We start from the raw sequence: 15278 nt of genomic DNA, 5'->3' as shown, positions 1-15278 counted from the left end.
CCAGTTTTTTTTTACTTACTATTTATTTAAAATTAGATAAAACTAACACAATTATAGGGTGTTGGTAATGGTAGCAAATATTTGATAGTTCTTTCAGATGAATTGGGATATTAAGATTAAATGGGAACCCAGAAATAATGGAGAGATGTCTCAATAAAAACTATTATCAGTGCACCATCACATGTAAAGTTGACAAGCACATTACATTCAACAGCTGGAAGGTTGGAAGGTTGGATATTTCAACTTGAAAGATGTCAGAAAATAGATTTCAATTCTGGTCTCTGGTTTCATTTGGCTCTCAAAAATATTCTACTGTTCTATTATAGTATTTAAATGCAGGTTTTAACTATGCCTAATGATATGCCATCAGTTTCTTTCTCCAATGAGTGAGGAAGATCTTTAGATTTTTGGGAAAGAGCCAAGTTCTTGGCAGTCCTTCTGCAAGCCATTTGCACTTAAAATATTTTGATAGGTTATGCACAGTATTATAAATCATTATGTTTTGTCCATGAAATCATAGACTTAAACTGTTCAAGATACTGAACATATCATTCTTTTTTTTCTATTTTTTATTTTTTATTTTTTTTTCTTTTTTTATTGATTATTTAAAGCATTACATAGCTCATGATATATCATCTTTCATACATTTGACTCAAATTGTGATTTGAACTCCCATTTTCACCCCAAATACAGATTGCAGAATCACATCTGTTACATATTCACATTTTTACATAATGCCATATTAGTGACTGTTGTATTCTGCTACCTTTCCTATCCCCTACTATCCCCCCTCCCCTCCCCTCCCCTCCCATCTTCCCTCTCTACCTCCCCTGTTGTTGTTCAATTCTCTCCCTTTTTTCCCTCCCCCTTGCCCCTCATAACCTCTTATAATTTTATGTATCATTGAAGGTCTCCTACTATTTCCATGTGCTTTCCCTTCTCTCTCCGTTTCTCTCCCCCCATTCGTCTTTGTTTACTGTAGTCTTTTCCTTCCTGTTCTGTTGATGCCCTTCAATAGAAGAATGGATAAAAAAAATGTGGCATCTATATACAATGGAGTATTATGCAGCACTAAGAAATGACAAAATCATAGAATTTGCAGGGAAATGGATGGCATTAGAGCAGATTATGCTAAGCGAAGCTAGCCAAGCCCTAAAAAACAAATGCCAAATATCTGCTTTGATATAAAGAGAACAACTAAGAACAGAACTGAACATATCATTCTTGATGTGAAAACAGAATTAAACCTTCTATAGGCTTATTTTCCCCTTATGATCAAGCATACTTAACTGTGTAAATGATGATTTTTAAAATCATTTCTGGGGGCTGGGGATGTGGCTCAAGCAGTAGTGTGCTCGCCTGGCATGCGTGAGGCCCGGGTTCGATCCTCAGCACCACATACAAACAAGGATGTTGTGTCCACTGAAAACTAAAAAATAAATATTAAAAAAAAAATTCTCTCTCTCTCTCTCTCTCTCTCTCTCTCTCATTCTCTCTCTCACTCTCTCTTTAAAAAAATAAATAATAAATAAATAAATAAATAAATAAATAAAATCATTTCTGTATACAGCATACAAATAACTATATTCCTATGACTATTATTATTTAATTTCACAATTTTTATGCATCAACTTTAGAAGGTATAGTTAATTAATGCTGTGGAATAGTGTTCAGGTGCTGCAACTTTGATTGTCACAACAAACTGTGACTTGTTACCCTGAGCTGGTGCTCTGTCAGAAATAGTCAGTGAAGCTTTTATAGTCTCAATATTGTGTTACAGAATATTAACTAATGAAAATTCAAATGTTTTTTCTGTAGCATAGATTTTCAGTGATAAAAAAAATACAATTTAGCATTTCTTCTAAGTACATGCACTGCAGATAGGCAGGAGGAATACATTGCATATCAGCCGAGCAAACTTTAAGGAAAAATTATCTTCATGCAGGATAGGTATTTAGTCTTCCACTTTGGGTGTTACTGCAGGTTATTTTTTAGCTTATAGATTTTTATTCTCACTATATTTTAATCAGTTGGTCAAGGCTTAACTTACTTTAAGCTATCATATTCTATCTTCAATTAAATATATAATTTTATATATAATGTAGTGTAGGAACTTAAAATAGAATATTTCTATTTTACCACTCTCATTCATTCTCTTTACTATTACTGTCATACCTTTTACTTCTACTTTTGACCCTTTCAAATGTTAATTTTGTTTTAATATCAGTTCTTCGCTTAAAAAAATAAAAATTAGAAATTATTCAAGGTTTTCTTTCCTAATGTATGCATCTATGAATGTAAACTTTCCTTTTAATATTTATTTTACTGTATATCATAAGTTTTGGTAGCTGTGATGTTTTTGTTTCTTTTTGTATCTGAAGACTTTTTTTAAATCTATTTTTTAATTTTTTCTTTGATCTAATTATTGTTCAAGAATGTGTTGTTTAAACAACAAATAAATATATGAAAAAATGTTCACTATCCCTAGCAATCAGGGAAATGCAAATAACAACTACACTAACATTTCATCTCACTCCAGTCTGATTGATAATCATCGAGAATACAAATAATATTAACTGCTGGTGAGGACATGAGGAAAAAAGTCGACTCATATATTGTTGGTTGGACTACAAATTAGGACAACCACTCTGGAAAGCAGTATGGAGATTCCTCAAAAGATTAAAAACGGAACTACCATATGACCCAGGTATAAAACTCCTTGTTGTACATCCAAATGATCTAAAATCAGCAGACTTTACCAATGTTTCTAGCAGGAGAACTCACAATATCCAAGTTACAGAATGAGACAAAGTGCTTGTCAACAGATGAATGGAACATTGGTATATATACACAATGGAGTTTTACTCAACCAAAATGAAGAATGAAATTGTCATTTGCTGGTAAATGGATGGAACTGGAGAACAAACATCAAGCTAAGTGAAATAAACCAGATTAAAAAAAAATCAAGGATTGAATGTTTTTTCTCATGTTGATTTCTGGGTACTAGATAAAACAGTCACCTTTCACAGTCTTCAGATTCGCTGGTGTTATTTATATGTGATAAACCTCAACAATCAGCCCCAACCAAGCTTCTGGCTCTTAAAACTTTTTGTTCATATACAACATTGCATTTATTCTCAGTGGTCCCCAAGAGATTAAAGTATGAAAAGTCCTGTCAATGCCCTAAAACAGGAGCCATAGAAGTCAGTCCCTTGAGTAGCAGCCAGAGAAGTTGAGGTGTTATATACATGATCCAATTTCTTCCTTCCTCAGGAAGAAGCTGGGAGCTTAAAATTTTCACTGTCTTCACTCTGTACTGATCTAAGAAGAGACGCCATGACAAGTGCTTACATGCTCATTTAGCTTGCATGGACTTTCAAACATTGCTTTCTGTCACCAGGGATCACCATGCCCATGCAACAGATTGGAAATTGCCTCCAGATAGAAATTCAGAAGAAATGTTGTATATTACTTGTCTGTTTCCTTTCTATCAGGACTCACAGTCCTTTGCAGCAAGTTGGTCAATCTTTGAAATTATTTCTATACTTAGATTTATTTGCTAATCTAAATGACTTCCACTGCACATAATAAAATGAATTAAAACATGCAGTTTAGCTAGTTACCAGCAAAATAAGTAAACAGAAATTATAAGACTTAATCCAAAAGTAGGCCGAATACAAAGAAAAAGAGAAAAAGGAAATGCAAGGAAGATAGAAACCAAGGTAATAGGCTTTAGCCCAAACATACCAATAATAATCCCAAATGTAAGTGGTTTATGGACAGGAATTCAAAGCACAGATTGTTAATTGGATTTAAAAAATCAAGATTGAGCTGCACATGTTAAAAAGATAGAAAAGTGTATAAGCATTGATGCAAAAAAACACAGAATGACAGTATTCATTTCAGACAAAGAATGTTTCAGTATTGCCAGAGATACAAGGATCATTTCAGAATGATAAAGTGGCCTCTTCAATTTCTAGTTTTTACTCAACCAGGTAAAGATCTTGGAAGTTACATTTGCTTTTTCCCCAAAAAGAGAAATGATGAATGATCTGAAAATGAATGCTGCTCTTACATCTATCAGATACGTGACATCACAAAACCTGGAGGAACATACAGGAACAAAAAAATTTACACTTTTTGGCTGGAGTTGTGGCTCAAAGGTAGAGCACTTACCTAGCATGTGTGAGGCACTGGGTTCGATGCTCAGGACCACATAAAAATAAAATAAAGGTATAGTGTCCACCTAAACTAAAAAATAAATATTTAAAAAAATTACACTTTACTGGGAGAAGAAACTGCTGGATTCAGTAAAAGTTTAGGAACAATTACAGAATAATTGACTAATTTCTGCACACAGAGCATGGACAACAGTTAAAACCCTCTCATGGATCCGACTTACAGGGGACCCAAACATTCATGTGTTGTGTCTCCAGAAGTCTCATTATCTCATAAAGATTGAGGAAGAATCTCCTCAAGCTTCCAAAAAGAGAAGTGAAACATGAACATTTTAGTATACACTGAGTGCCTGCCCTTAAGTGAAACTATTTAATCAGAGTTTTATCTGAGTCTCCTCCAGGGTTCCAATCTCAACAATGGAGAAGCAAACAAAAACTTTTTTCAGAAGGTCCCATAGCAGAGACTCATGGACATTAAAATATCTCAGAATTAATTATAACATTAGAGAACATCTGTCCTCAACAGTGCCTAATTAAAACATCAAAATGCCCCCAGTATACTAATAGTACATTAAAACCAAGAAAGATACAGGACACAAACTCTAGTTCTGAAATTTTAAGGAAAACCCAAAGAGAACAATACAAACAAATGGGAATCAAACCTCATGACTCTTATAAACTCCAGCAAACAATACAGACCAACTTCTTGCCAGATTATTATAAAACATTATTGTAGTAAAGGCATATTTACCTATGTTCCTTACACCTGATGCATTAAGTCTGACATTCAGGCTAAATGGCAATAAAAAGCAGTCCAAATAGACAAAGTAAGCATCTGAACAATTTTAAAAAATAAATAGATGATGGAGTTATCAAATTGTTTATTTAAGATAATTATATTTAATATGATAATGATGCCAAAAAAGAAAAAGTTAGACAACGTGCAAGGAAATATTGGTAATATAAACGGAGAGATTGAAACACTTAGGAAAAATTTGAAGATGTTTGATATAAAAAATCATTGGAACACGAATAAAGAATACCTTTGAATGGCTCATCAGTATACATGACTGAAGAAGAGATTAACAGATGAAAAAACAAACCAAACTTGAAGATAATAAAAACTTCTCAAATGGAAAATAAAAAATTTAAAAATATAAACCCACATACATACAGCCAACCAATTCAAAACAAAGGTACTAAAAAAATCATTGTAAATAATACTGCCTGTTCAATAAATGATGTTGGGAAAACTGGAAATTTCTGTGCTAAAGATCAAAATGTAGCCTCTGTTTAAATCAGATTTCTCATTGCTGTGACCAAAAGACCTTACAAGAACAATTAGAAAAGGAAAAGTTCATTGGTGTACTCGCAGCTTCAGAGGTCTTAGTCCATAGACTTCCAGCTCCATTCATTGAGGCTAGGCAGAACATCATAGTGAAAGAGTGTGGAGGAAGAACACAGCTTTTGACATGGCTACCATGAAGCAGAGAGTCAGAAACTCCATTTTCCAGATACAAAATAGATAGTCCAAAGGCACACCCCCTGAAGAAACCCAGCTCCTCCAACTATGCCCTATTTACCTTTAGTCATCACTCAGTTAATCCTATCAAGGAGTTAATTCACTGAGTGGGTTAAGGCTCTAATAACCCAATAATTTCACATATAAACATTCTTGCACTGCTTTGCATGTGAGCTTTAGGGGAATACCTCACATCCAAACCATAACAGCCTCTCCCTCTAATTATGTACCAAAAATTGACCAAATTATGTTGTATACATGTATGAATATGCTAAAATGAGTTCCACTAAGTATAATTATAACATACCAATAAAAATGAAATAAAAGCTGAAAATAAACCCAAAAGGGATCAAAGATCTAAGCATAAGATCTACTACAAGAGAACATAAGTAACACATTTTATGTCATTTGAATAACCAATAATTATTAGGATATGAGCCCCAAACTAGAGGAAAGTAAGCAAAAATTGACAAATGAGGTTAAATTAATTAAGAAGCTTGTGAATAACAAAGAGAGAAACTAAGAATGGAGAAAATATTTGAAGATTGCTCATCTAACAAAGGAGTATTATTCAGAATATATAAGCAACTCAAAACTTGACCCTAATTCCATCAGTATGTACTATATGCATATGTTGAAATATGCTCTATCCTATACTTACGTGCAGTTATTATAATAATTCAAAATAAAAAAGGAAATGGAGTAAATGAGAACTGTGGAATAATTACAAAAAAGTGTAAGTTATTCGTGATAGGAAGACCAGAAAGAGGAGAGAAAATATCAGAAAAAAGTATTTGAAATTATAATGACTAAGAATTTTCCAAATTTAAGAAAGACACAAAATCACATGCCCAAGAAGCTTTGAGAACATCAAGGTGGGTAAATATTAAGAAATACAAACCTAGACATACCTGTAAAGTTTAAAAAATATATAAAGAGAAAAGCTTGAGAGAAGTTCTTGGGGAAGAGGAAGACACAACCACTTATCAAAAGAGGAACAAGGACAAGAATTGATGAAACTTTTCCACACAAACCATACAAACAAGAGTGAAGTGAACTTTTTTAAGTATTAAAAGGAAAACCACAACTCATAATTCTGTATTATTATCTTTCAAAATTGAAGGACAAATAATGTGATCAATTAATCAAGATGTTAAAAGTGAATTTTAAAATACACAAAAGAATTTATACAGTTTGAAGAAATAGGCAAATATGCAATCATAAATGAAAATATCAACAAACTTCTCTCAATAATATGTGGAATGAACAAACAAATTTATGAAAGAAACAGAATACTGAAAGAACATTTTTTAATCATATTTACCCAATTAACAGTTTAGAACACTACCTGTTTTTGTTAAGCTTTTTTGTTGTTGTGACAAAAACACCTAATAAGAACAACTTAGAGAAGGAAAAGTATATTTGGAGCTCACAGATTCAGAGGTCTCAGTCATGAGAGAGCTCTCCTCTCCATGACAAAATATAAATCCTAAAGGCACATCCCCAATGACCCACCTTTTCCAGCCACACCCTACCTGCCTATAGTTACCCTAAATTAATCCCTATCACTGGATTAATGAACTCATTATTTAAGTTTCTCATAACCCAATTATCGCACCTTTAACCTTTCTTTCATTGATTCATACATAAGCTTTTGGGGGACATCATATATCTGAACTATTCCATTCCATTCCTGGCAAAAACTCATTTCCATTTCACATTGAAAAATTCATTTAGTTTATTTTAAGAGTCCCCATAGTCTCAACAATTTCAGGATTGCCCAAAAGTCCAAGTCTGAAGTCTCTTCTGGGACTCAAGGCAAACTCTCAGTGTGAGACCCTGTAAAAATCAAAACCAAGTTACATATATCCAATATATAATGACACAGTGTAAATATTTCTAGGCAGAGAAATAGGGGCATAGAAAGATGGGATGTGACCAAAGCAATACTGAAATCCAGATAGCCAAACCAGTCCTGTAGTTCATTCTGGCTTTGGGAGCACATGACATCATAATCTTCTCTTTAAAGGGTTTGTGTAGCCCCACCCCTATGGCTTTGTTGGTTTCAGCCCACCTGGTCTCTCTGTTGGCTTATTTCTGCTCAATTCCTGTAGCTTACCTTGGCAGATGTTCTACAGTACTGGCCTTTCTTAAGCTTGAGGGTCTCCACTGAAGCTTCATCTTCTTTCTCATATCTACACTCATCAACCTCTCAGGAGCAGCCTTCAAGGAGTCTGACTCTGCTGAACTTTGCCTAGCCTTCTAAGCCTTCTTTTAAATCTCAGTGAAAGCCTCCATGATCCCATAACTACAGTATACTGCATTTCTACAGAACCAGCAGCACGTGATTGACACCAAGTTCTGCCCCCATCTTGAGCAGTAATCAAGCCTCCAAGAACCCTGACTTCTACAGCCTCTGAGTGCAAGGTGGAGCAAGTTCTTGCCTCCCCTATGCAAGTTGGGTGCCCCCAAGGGCTCTTTTTAAAGGAACTCTTTTCTTTTTCACCCTTGAGCCTGAAATGGGTGTGGTCTTGCCAAATCCTGAGATGCTGTCAAGCCATCTTTCCTATTGTTTCTGGGTAAAGTACTTCACAACATCTCTTTAGTGGCTGTATTCTTTGTAATTACCACAAATTTCTTAATCCTACTTTTGCTTACAGTTTTATGGTCAAAAATACAAGTTTTCCAGTCTTTCTGCTTTGCTATCTGCTGCTGATTATCACAATAAACTTGGCTAAAAGCTACCAGCAATATCCATGCCACCACCTGAGGTTGTATTGCCCTGAAATTTCTTACACCTGATTAATTAGCCCTACTTTCAAGTTCATTCTCACAGAAAGTCTTAGGATATGGGTAGTATCCAGACAACTTCTTAGCCAGAACATAATGTGCCCTTAGTCCAATTTTTAATAGTCCTCCTTTTCCTCTGAAGCCTCATGGGCCATACCGTTATTGTCCACAGACCTATTGACATTCTGGTCTTCTGAGACCAGAATTACATACTAAGCTCTGCTTATAACAATCTAAAGTTTTTGTTGTTGTTATTGTCTTTAGCTTTTATCTCTAAACTTTACACATTTTCTTCTACAAACTCCAAAAAGCTCTTAAAGCTACTGAACCAATGGTCAGGTTAGTCACAGAAACAACCCCACTTCTTGGTACCAATTTCTGTTTTAATCAGTTTTATTTCATTTTGTTTTGTTTTACTGTTGTGGACAAAAGCTGTAACAAGAACAATTAGAAGAAGAAAAAATTGGGGGGAGGGTTTATCATAGTTTCAGAGGGCTCAGTCCACAGATGGCTGACTCCATTCTTCAGGGTACAAGGTGAGGCTGAACATCTTGGTGGAAGAGTGTGGCAGAAAATAGCACCCCAGGACATGGAATTAAGAAGGAGAGAGAGAGAGAGAGAGAGAGAGAGAGAGAGAGAGAGAGAGAGTGTTAGTTCTCCTCACCACAACAAAGTATAAACCCCAAAGGGACACTCCCAATGACCTCCTCCTCCAGCCATAACTCACATGCCTACAGTTAACACCTAGTCAGTCCATTCAGAGTGGGATGGACTGATTAGGTTACAGCTTGCCTAATTCAATGATTTTTATGTCTGAATATTCCTTCATTAACAGGAATTTTGGGGGGACATCTCACATCCAAACCATAACATGATCCAACAATAGAAGATCACACATTCTTTTCAAGAACACTGAAAAGTTCTTACTGATATATACTATGTTTGGGGCCATAAAACAGATGTCAGTAAATTTTAAAATATTTAAATAGCACAAAAAGTGTATATCTTGGCTATAATTAAATTATAAATTAATAACAGAATAAATATCAAGACATCACTCCATGTTGGGAGATTTAAAATACTTCTATATAATTAATATATCAAAAAAGGAACCAAAAGATACAATAGAGAATATTTTGGACTGAATGAAAAAAAAAATACAACATACCAATATGTAAGAGAAACTTTACAACACTAAACAAAGCTATTAAGAACAAAAGTTTTAATTTAGTGCTATCAGCTTCCTCAATAAGGAATTAATCTTGAAGACTAAAGTGCACTAAAACTAAGCAGGAAGAAAAAGATAAATATGAGATAAACAATTGGTCAGTCTGGAGTGAGTATATACAAATTTTACTCCTCTGGTCACTTTTCTGCCAGATTGAACTTTAGAAAAATAAAAAAAGTCAAAAGCAGGGGGAGGGAGGACAGGAGGGACAGAACAAAACTGGGGACTGAAATGAAGCAAGATTATGTTGCCGCAGTCTGGCTGGGCACAAAATCATGAGCCACTCACAGCCTTGTAGATTCAAACAGCAATTCTTTATTCCCGAACTCACACGGGCACTCTACGCACATTCTGGGGAAATTCACGTTCTGGACAAAATTCATGTATTCCACCAGGCTCTGAATTCCAAATCCCACTAGAACTCAACGGGAACTCAAGGCGCCTGAGGCAGCAGGATACGCCCTATTCCCAGCAGGGTACACCTTAAACCTGGAACTGCCCTAAACCTAAGCTCCATAGTAGACCCCTCCTACAGTTTCATTCCCTAGTACAAAAAAAAAAAAGTTTTTTTTTTTTTCTCTTATGTCTTCCACTATGTGCCAGAAAGTGTTCCTAGTGTTTGAGATATAGTGGTTTACAAGGGAGAAAAGATGCTTGTCCTCATGTGGCTTATTATAAATCCCACAGGGTAAAGACAGTGAATTTAGGGAAGCCTTTGTATCAGGAACAAAAACAAGTCTACGAAGCAGTCACATAAAGTCACAGAGTCCTAGGATTAGAAAACAGGAATGTGCCCTCTGAAGAATGCATATGTACAAAGGAGGCCTAACCATGAGCTATAAATAGCAATCTAGTGTAGACAGACAGTACCAAGGATGTCTAGAATTAGGCAGACACAGGACTGCAGGGCTGAGTTGCCACAGATATACTTCTAGAATGACTGGGTGAGGATGAAACAGAAACCTACTCCATAACCCTAAATCCTATGAGGTTGTAGGAAAGGAACTAGTCAGGAACATACAAATAAGGAGATAAACCATGGATCCAATTAGTAAATCTGAGGTATAAGAGGAGAGTTTCATTACTAGGGCGAACAGGCAGGGTCAAAGAGTTCTAGTACTAGTATACAGGAAAGCATCCTGATGAGAATATAAATGTACTAAGAAAGTCAGCCTCAGAAATAAGGTAATATGATGATGCAATTTTCTGCTACTCCAGAAGTTCAGACTTATGTAGATTTAATTAGAAAGCATTTTGTAAGTTTTGCTTCCTTTCTCCAGAACATATGTGATTACAGTTCATGTACAAAGGATTCCCACATGCACTTAGTTTGAGCCTCCTCAAAGTGGAATGTTATCCTCCATAATGAGAAACATAGAGTGAAGAAAACAGGATTGCTCTTAGAGTGTGAGACTCTGAGACAAAATTAAATAAAAAATCAGAACACATAGAATCACAGAAGAAATTTTAAGTGAATAAATTTAAAGTGAATCTGGTTCCCAGATCCTTAGATTTGACTAAAAATATTAACACATATACAAACAAAATAGTTTCCACCAAAAAAAAGTATGGAAAACAGACATCCTCTGATGCTGAATCTGAAGACCACACACTGAATTGGGGTAAATTAGTTATTTCTCTCACTGAGGCTTCTCTTAGCAAGACTGAAATATCAGATGGTGCTTTCTATAAAAATACACCACACACACACACACACACACACACACACACAATTCCTGGCACAGAAGCAATTTATCAACAATGGATCACAAAGGTTAGTTTTAAACTTTCACATTGGACTGTTATTTGCCAAGGCTGTCATCTATAACTTTCTTAACTTTGTGATGTTAGATACTCAGAATAAGAGTATTGGGGCTTTAGAGATAAAATGAGTTAAGTGAAGATATAATTTAACACCCTTTAGAATCATTGTCTGAGGCTTGCAGTTCATAGTTGTCCTTTAATTAAACTCTGCTTGCTCCATTTGGCTATTTAAATTACACAGAATATGATGTTCTGTCAAATGCTCTTAAGGATAATGTAGAAATTCCCTCACTAATTTGCATCTTTCATTCAACATTTCTGTTCTGCTAACACAATGGGGATGCCAGAGAAAGGGATTCTTTTCTTGTGGCATTCTTAGCAACGTGAAGGGTGAAATGCATGCAAGTCATGAACAGAAAATAAATTGTAAGGAATGTTACTGTGAAGACACACGGCACCCGTATTTCTTGTAACCCATAATATTTTAGAAACCTAGAGTTTGCTTAAACAGATTTGAGTGCTTTCTAAACCTGAAACCCCTCATACAAAGACAGCTCTCATTGCTGTTCTGGAGGGTACATGTGAAATCATCAGAAGAGGGGTGTTACTAGTCAGTTGTGAGAGACAACAGGCACTTAGCTTACCTCCAAGGGTCCCTGATACACTTCAGGGGCCCAAACACATGACCTAGCAAACTAGAAGATGGTTAAGTGGGAAGAGGTGAAATCCAGGCCATGCAAATGTGGTAATTAAGGAAGCGAAATGAGATATTGCACTGACAAACACTGAAGAAGCCACAGCCTCCCTGCTGAAGTGAGATGTGTGTTCAATTTGAGGAAAAAAATAACTTAACTTCAGCTCAAGGTTTTATGAAGCCTCTCTTTACTCACAAATGCCAATATGTTTTTATAATTTTACCCCATTTTCCATTTTATTTCTCCTTTCTATTTCTTCTCTTCCTCATCTTTGGCATTTTCCTTTCTACAACTTCATTGTTTCTCCTCTTCTCTGAGTCAGCTTTGACACTGACCTGAAGCACCAAACAATTTAGCCAAATTGCAAGTAGTCCAATAAAAGTACTCCCTGACCTCAGAAATTCAGAATGACCGTCAGTACACATATTGTGTATGACTAAACATGTTATGAGAAAACATTGAAGATGTGTTCCCTGAATCTTCTAGAAAAACTTGACTACTCCATGTCCAGAGCCATGCCTCCTCATACAAACACAGGTTCTTTGTCAGATAAGAACCAAGCATTCCTAATTTCTGAAATAGCGTCATTACTAGTGCCAAGATGTCAATGGATAATCTGGTGAAATAGCCTGAGATTCCTGAATCTGCTGAGTTCTCCTGTTCTTATTTCAAACATTATTTCCCCAAGGATAACCTTGGACAATTTTTTTTTCTCTGGACCTCAATTTTCTTATGTAAATTAAGGGAATTGTCATGGAAAGAAAGTAATTTTCAATTCCCTTGGCAATTACCACTAATTGGAAGTGGTTTTTCAAGTCACTGTGTTCAGAAAGATTCTAAATATACTGGTTCATTCTGGTTCAATGTTGTCACTGGACTTGGTCATAATTGCACTGTATCATAACAGCTAAGAGCAGTGATTAAAAACACTGGATATGGAGTCAACTCTTGCACTTACCGATTACATACCATTAGCATATTACTTAATATCTCTAAGCCTCAATTCCTTTACCTGTAAAAGAAGAAGAATAATGCCTACCTTATAGAATTGCTATAAGAAATGGATTAGATAATTCATATAACATTAATAGTAGATTAGCTTTATAGTGTAAACACATAATATGTATGGTAAATTATCTTCATGGTTGTCAGCTCACTTTTAAGCCCACAGAAATAAATAGCAAAATATTTGCCATAGGCAGAGGATCAGAGAGTGATACTTTACCAGTACCATACCTAGACTGGTTATTTTCTAAGATGCTCTACAACTCTTGAATTATGTTTTAGTAGATACCAAAACAATATAGATTATGTGATCCAGAAAGCTAGACAAAATTTATGGTAAAAATAAGTGAAACATTGACAGCTTCCCTTAGTTGGCTGTATCAATTCAGTTTGTTATCCTACAAGAAAAAGTTTCAACCAGGAGAGGAACAACAGGGAATTACATTAAACTAGTGTATTTATAATCAATTTATTATATTTTCTTTCTTGTCTAATAAATCTAGTATTTTTGAAGTTTTAGTGAAGTTATTAATTCCACTCAAACAATTCCAACTCTTCTATAGATTATCATAGTCACTTGAGATATAAATTCATATAAATGTGGTATTTGGACCTACACAGCACAGAATCTGAACACACATTCTAGTGTAATTATTGAGTTTTTCTGCTTGACTTCATATATATAACACATTGGTCATTTATTCTCTATGGTATAAGAGCAATGACCTGTAGCCAGTTCACCTCTCTAAGGTGGGTACATGGACAATTGTACTCCCAAGTTACCATGGAGTAAGGTGGGGCAATTTGATCAAATTTGTTCAATTAAACATGAGTGGAAACAATTTATATAACTTCTCCTCTAAGGTAATTAAGATTAGAAAAAATATCTGTTTTGTTTTTCATTCCCTGACATTAGTATTCTGAAAGCCCCCAGTTGAAATAGTGGCATTGCAAGATGGCAGAACATCCACCGAACTGTCAACCTCCCACAAATCCCCCATCTCATTGACTTTGTATCAGGCATGTAGAATGAGCAAATTATAACCCATGGTTGTGTTAAATGATGAAGATTTTTTTATATTGTTACTGAAGCTTAGTGCAGAATACACTTACCATTTTTTTTTTTTTTGTAATGGTCTCCAACTGTAAGAGATGGTTCTCCCCTATGCATATTAGCTTCCTTCTCTCTCACTTTTTTTTTTTTTTTTGGTACTGAACCCAGGGGCACTTAACTAATGAGCCACATTCCCAGTCCTTTTTGTATTTTATTTAGAGACAGGGTGTAGTTATGTTGCTTAGGTCCTCGCTAAGTTGCTGAGGCTGATTTTGAACTCACAATCCTCAGCCTCCTGAGCTTCTGGGATTATAGCCAACCTTTCTTTTTCTAAGGTGAGAATGCCTCCCTTAAACCAAGGCCCACAACTCTTAGAGATGGAAGACAACTAAGTAAAGGGAGTAGAGGGGAGAACCTCTGCCTTACAACCATACCTCTGGCTCTTAGATAAAAGGTGCTTTTCTATGGCTCTCTCCCAATATGCGATGGCATGTGCGCTCAGATCTATCATACTCCTTTTTACACTTGGGAGAACCTGCACCTCCCTTGAGAAGCAGAAACTCAACCCTTTAGACCAGGGCACTTGACACCCTTAAACGCTCTACCTGGATAGGATGCAAGAGAAGGAGAATGCCCAGCTGGGTAGCATTTCCTGGGGTCCCCAGTGCTGAGACCAGGGATCAGGGTCAATTTTTCCTTTGGTAACAGGGACTGAACCCATGGGCGCTTAGCCAATGAGCCACATCTCCAACTCTCTTTTGTCTTTCATCTAGACACAAGGTCTGACTGAGTTGCTTACAGCCTCGCCAAGTTGCAAGGCTGGTTTTGAAATCCCAATCTTCCTCCCTCAGCCTCCTAATCTGCTGGGATTACAAGCATCTGCCACTGCTCCCAGCATCCTTCTCTTCTTTTAACCAAATATTTTGGATAGAATAACATTAAAATATTATTTATAAAAGATAAGACATAGACATAGACCAAGAAAATTTTAGTAAGATAACCAATTTTTTCTCCATGCTATAGATGTTTTATATGCAGAAAT

The sequence above is a fragment of the Spermophilus citellus genome, assembly GCF_964194105.1.
Source record: "Spermophilus citellus genome assembly, chromosome: X".
Taxonomy (NCBI): Eukaryota; Metazoa; Chordata; class Mammalia; order Rodentia; family Sciuridae; genus Spermophilus; species Spermophilus citellus.
The sequence above is the reverse complement of the archived record's forward strand: the minus strand, read 5'-3'. Positions refer to the sequence as shown.